The following is a 6,175-nucleotide window of genomic DNA, read 5'->3' as shown; positions in this document are numbered from 1 at the left end:
GAGGAAGACCTTACTATTCGTATTGTGGAGAAAGAAGTTGTTCTCAAGAATTGGACTGCTGCACCATCCCGGGCCAGTCGAGTTCCTGGGTAGCCTACCAATTAGCGTCATTTATTTTTGAAAGCAATTTTATGAGCATCTAAGACATTTTCAGTATTTTTGTTCTGAACGTATTCTGTTTTGAAATAATTGCTCGAGTAATAAAGCCGTACTTGTTTTGATGTCTTCAAGATTTATTTAATGCATTGCTATTTTTAGTATTTATTATTATCCTTTACGTTTTTCTCTACAGCGTTATTATTACTTATCCTGATGAACCTACGACTATGACATGTAATGAGACAACACAACATAAGGATAGTGATTCAGAGGACCTGGAAGAAGATATAATACCCGAGGAAATTGTCAGAGAAGTGGAAAATTTTGAAAACAAGCCTAAATCCAATTTGGATGAGACTGAAACAGTTAATTTGGGAGACTCCGAAACAGTCAAGGAAACTCGTGTAAGCATTCATTTATCGCCGTCAGGGAAGGAAGAATACATCCGATTCTTGAAGGAGTATGAGGATATTTTTGCATGGTCCTACGATGATATGACCGGTTTAAGAACATCCCTACTGGCTCATAAACTGCCTACCAACCCTATGTGTCCGCCTGCAAAGCAGAAGCTCAGAAAGTCCAAGCCAGATATGAGTCTGAAAATAAAAGAGGAAGTCACCAAGTAGATCAAAGCCCAGGTTCTCAAAGTGGTTGAATATCTGACCTGGTTGGCTAACATTATGCCAGTTCCAAAGAAAGATGGGAAAGTCAGAGTATGTGTCGAATATCGGGACTTAAACAAAGCAAGTCCCAAAGATGATTTCTCGCTGCCCAATATACACATACTAATCGACAATTGTGCCAAGCATGAACTCCAATCTTTTGTGGATTGCTTCGCGGGGTATCATCAGATCTGGATGGACGAACCGAAGTAGAAATCCCTTCTCTAAGAATCATACAAGAAGCTGAGCTCAGCGACACAGAATGGGTACAAAGCTGCTATGAACAAGTGGCCCTCATTGATAGAAAGAGAATGAATGCAGTATGTCACGGTCAACACTACCAGAACAGAATGGCAAGAGCTTTTAACAAAAAGGTTAGGCCTAGACAATTCACACCAGGTCAGTTGGTGCTAAAACGGATCTTCTCGCATCAAGATGAAGCCAAAGGGAAATTTTTACCAATTGGCAAGGGCCCTACATGGTTCGCAGAGTACTAACAGGAGGAGCACTCATACTTGCAGAAATGGACGGAGAAATTTGGCCAAAACCTATCAACTCAGACGCAGTCAAGAGATACTATGTTTAGGATTGTTTACATTTCTTCATTTGATGTAACTGAACTACTCTTGACCTGATTCCCATTTAAGAGGGGATACGTTGGCAGCCCTGTGGGTTCGGTCACATCTTAATAAAATCTTCATTTTGCCATGGTCAGAAACTGGGGCAGAATTTTGAGGAGGACCCTCAAAATTCTAAAGAAAGGAGGTCGCGATGTCTTGAAAATATGTCACAGTCATTGGTTCATCTAGCTTACTTGATATCGCATACCACTATATTTTTTAAAACAATTATATTTATCAAATGCATTCATATTTTTCGAAAATTTTATTTCTATGACAGCCAGATGTTACCCAGGGTAACTCAAACAGAATCTCAAGACAAGAGCACAGGCAAGGCAGAAGACAAAGGCACGAACCAACCTTCCCCCACAGAACTCAATATTTTTCTTTGAATGCAGGAATAATAAGACAACGATATTCGCAGATACATCGAGACATCGCCTTTAAGACAACAAATTATCCAGCATGAACATCTTTAGCTAAGAATACTTTACTTTTCCATTTGTCTCTATTTCTTGCACGAGATTAAGCATTGCCTCCCTAATTGCATAAGGCTAAGCATTGTCTTTCCTTGCATCGAGACTAAGCATTGTCTCCTCCTTGCATGAGGCTAAGCATTGGCTCCCTAATTGCATAAGGCTAAGCATTGTCTTTCCTTGCATCGAGACTAAGCATTGTCTCCTCCTTGCATGAGGCTAAACATTGCCTCCCTAATTGCATAAGGCTAAGCATTGCCTTTCCTTGCATCGAGACTAAGCATTGTCTCCTCCTTGCATGAGGCTAAGCATTGCCTCCCTAATTGCATAAGGCTAAGCACTGCCTTTCCTTGCATCGAGACTAAGCATTGTCTCCTCCTTGCATGAGGCTAAGCATTGCCTCCCTAATTGCATAAGGCTAAGCACTGCCTTTCTTTGCATCGAGACTGAGCATAGTCTCCTATTCCTGCATGAGGCTAAGCATTGCCTCCCTAATTGCATAAGGCTAAGCACTGCCTTTTCCTCAAGATTAAATACTCCCTCCATTGCGCTATCTAAGACTTAGCACTATCCTCTATTCACCTGGGGCTAAGCACTGCCCTCATCATACACAAGACTAAGCCTTGTCTTGTTTCATTTCGCATATGACCAAGTATCATATCTTTGCACTTCATGAGCTGAAACATTACCATTTTGTCCTAAGGCGTCATAGTCCGAAGGCATTATCCTCATAGCCGGAAGACATCATTCCATGGCCTGAGGATCTCTCAAAAGTGCACATCATTATTCAAAGGCGTCATAGTTCAAAGGCACCATCCTCATGGCCCGAGGACATCATTTCATGACCTGCGAATCCCTTATCTCATGATTCATGGCCCAGGACGTCATGGTCTAAGGACATCATTCTCACTGTCCAAAGACAACCTTCATGGTCCAAAGGGAATTTGCATCCTGTTTAAATTCTTGCAATAATCCATATATATTTGCATGCACCGTGTTTTAAGTTTTGCAGGTAATCCAGGAAGTAACCGTTCTTCAAACTGGAGCAATCTTCGCTCCGGTTTCCGTTCATAACGTTCACATCCTGCAGTTATTTCAAACGTAACCGACCACCAGTAATTGCCCACCTTTTACTCCATGACCGTTCAGATATTTGCCCTGTGATACATCCATAACGTCTCAAATTCACATTCATGACTTCGCATAAATCCATCCGAATCCTTCCCAAAGGAACAATTTCCAAAACATACGACTATTCTTACAACAACTCCATCGGTTTCGTTCACCGTTGGATCTAGAACTACACACGGCCTGATTCCCGTAACACCGGGGATATGTAGGCAACTCAGGAACCAGGGTTCGGCCCATATTTTTTAAAATCACATCATTCCTCATTCTATTCGGCCAAAATTGGTCATCATTTTCTTTACCCGACAACTCTTCCTTCATTCCCGAGTAAAGAGGGGTAGTTGTTGATACCCAATTTTGCCCTCATATTTTTTGAAATAGTATTTATACTTTCAAAACATCAATTTGCATCATCATTTAGAGATTTAAAACTAATCTTCTTATATTTAAATATCCAGTAATTATCCTTTAAATTATTTTGTGATGACTTAGTTGCCTAAAATAATTATTTTCCACCTATAATATATGTTTCAAATATTTTTATTCTATTTCTATAATTACATCAATATTTTTCATGCTATTTATCTAATTTTGCAATAATGGCCTATATTCATACATAAAGACTGTTTATTCTATATTACTAGCAAATTTATATTTTACAAAGTTATTATTTTAAGTATTTCAGTGCATAAATAGTATTTTTTAGTCATTTATTAAGCATTTTTATAAATTATTTTGATAAATTTTGGGGTACTTAAATAATAGCCTAATTTCTTACCTATTTTTGGACCTAAAACTACCCAGACCTTAGCCCAATTACCCCAAACCTCAGCCAAATTACCCCAAGCCCAACACAAATAACCACTAACCCTAACCCGTTCGGTACCCGCTTTACACGACCCACCCCAACTTTCTTTTAATCCTGGCCGTCGATCTCTCAAGATCAACGGCCCACAACTAAACCCTCCCTTTAATTAACCTAACTCCTAAACCCTAACCTCATTCCCCCTTTGCCCGGCACCTCTGTATCCTCTCATCTCTTTTCTCCCTCCTTCAGAAACCCTAGCCGCCTCCCCCATCTTCTCCAAATCCGAGTAAATCATGGACTCCCTCTGTGATTTACTTGCCTTTTATGTGTTACCTCGTTATTATCTGCAACATTATGATGTTATATGGTACATACCCCAATTTTGGCAAGTACCAGTACCCAAACGGGATTCCACCGCATTCAATCCTTGAAATTTAGACGATATTTCGTCTATATGCACTCTATATGGTCCGATTCAATGAGATCTTCGACTATCCATGCTTCCTTTTCGAACTAGGGTTTGAAATTTCCCCTATTTCTTACCGGTTCTTGATTGATACTTTTTCTTTTCCGTGTTTGACTATTCTTTTCCGTATTTCTATTTAATCTGCCATATTTCCTTATTTTTTTACTTTATTTGCCCTAGATCTGACTCTAAATGATTTTTGGTATGATATTTTCCTTATTCTCTGTTTAATCTTATGTATTCCTTTATTTTTTAGTATTATTTGCATGATAATTGTTATTCCCTGTTGATTACTGAACCCCCTTTAAATATGCCCTAAAAACCGATTCTAATTGATTCTAGTATATCTGTCCTTATTTGTGTTTGAATAATTCGTTTTCCATGTTTACTTGTTCGATTTTTATACTATATAAACCCCTCTCATGAAACCCCTTGGGAAAGATTTTATTTGAATCCTGATTCTGACTACTATTTTACACTACTCTCTCGCTCACTCACGGTTACCCTCAAACTCTCTGAAACTATTGAATAACCTCCTCCGGTGCAAGCACTGCTCGGAGCCCATTCTCGAGGCTCCTGTGAACTCTGAAGCATCGGGGATTTGGGGATTTTGCTACCACACTCTGCACTCTTTTAGTTCTGCTACCGGTTAGTGTTTAAACCCTCATAATGTTTAATTTCTCTCCTTCTTTCTGCACATGTATCTGAACTTTGGTTCAACTGTGATGGTGTTCAACTTTGATATCATTCTGTGTTAATTGACGCATGGGAATAGTCTAATGTTCTTGTCATGCTTCACTATAATTTGCACTTTGTGATCTCTTATTTCCTAAGATTAGTTCTATACCCTGGAGCATCTTAGCATGTTAATTTTGGACTTCAATATTGTGGTTGTATGTTGTTTTGCATATTGTGTTTAGATAATGCCCTAGCTCTATGGAAACCTCTTTACTTAAATGAACTTTTACTGAGTCCTGTGTATATTGGAGTGTTTTGTAATACTGCCCTGAGACCTGTTTAAACCTATTTCATGTTATCCTGATTCTCTAAAGGCAAACACTCTGTTTTTCAATGGACTAGGACTTTGATCTTATGTTGACATGCTTTTTCCAGTATTCCTTGGTTCATTTGCTATTTTCTCTTTTCTGTGATAATCAATATATGCATTCCTCCATTATGTCCAAATGTTGATATGGCATTTGGTCAGACTTAACTTAATTTTAGACCCTTAAATGTCAACTAGTGCAATCTAGGTATGTTTGCACACTTGTTTTCCTTTCCCTATGATGTTTGTCTATGTGATGCTTTGCTACTGAACCTTGTTGAATTTTGCTGGTCTACTTGACCAGATATGCTGTATGGTCATCTTGTGAATTTTTGTCCGTTCCTTTACTTGTTGCTTTGGTATTCTGAATCCCTATTCTTAGCCGGCTGAAAGCCAAGGCTACCTTGGTTCTTTGTTGTCTTCCCTAGTGCGAGCACTGCTCAGGGTCCAATTGGGGCCCTTGTGAACTCTGACATACTAGGGGCTTGGCCCTAGTAATCCCTTTAACCTCCAAACTATCCCTAATACCCTACCTCCCTATCATGTATTGTGTTCTTTACTAGTTGGTCCAAGTGATGCAATACTTGATATTGTGGCTCACTGAAAGGGGTCTGAACTCCAATATGGACTTGTGATCGTGCGGTTCTTTATTGAAGGCCTAAGTATGCTATGTCAGAAGTAGTGAAGGCCCAGTAAGGCTGGTATCTAGCTATTTTATTTGGGCCTGCTATAGGCCTGTTCATTATAATGTGATACTGTTACTTTACTCAGTAATCGGGCATCTAATAATGTATTTGCATAAACGATTGGGGTTGTTAGTAAAAGGGGATGGGCTAGATTTAATATTAACATTGCGATGGGTAGATAACAT

The sequence above is a fragment of the Nicotiana attenuata genome, unplaced genomic scaffold (genome assembly GCF_001879085.1).
Source record: "Nicotiana attenuata strain UT unplaced genomic scaffold, NIATTr2, whole genome shotgun sequence".
Taxonomy (NCBI): Eukaryota; Viridiplantae; Streptophyta; class Magnoliopsida; order Solanales; family Solanaceae; genus Nicotiana; species Nicotiana attenuata.
The sequence above is the reverse complement of the archived record's forward strand: the minus strand, read 5'-3'. Positions refer to the sequence as shown.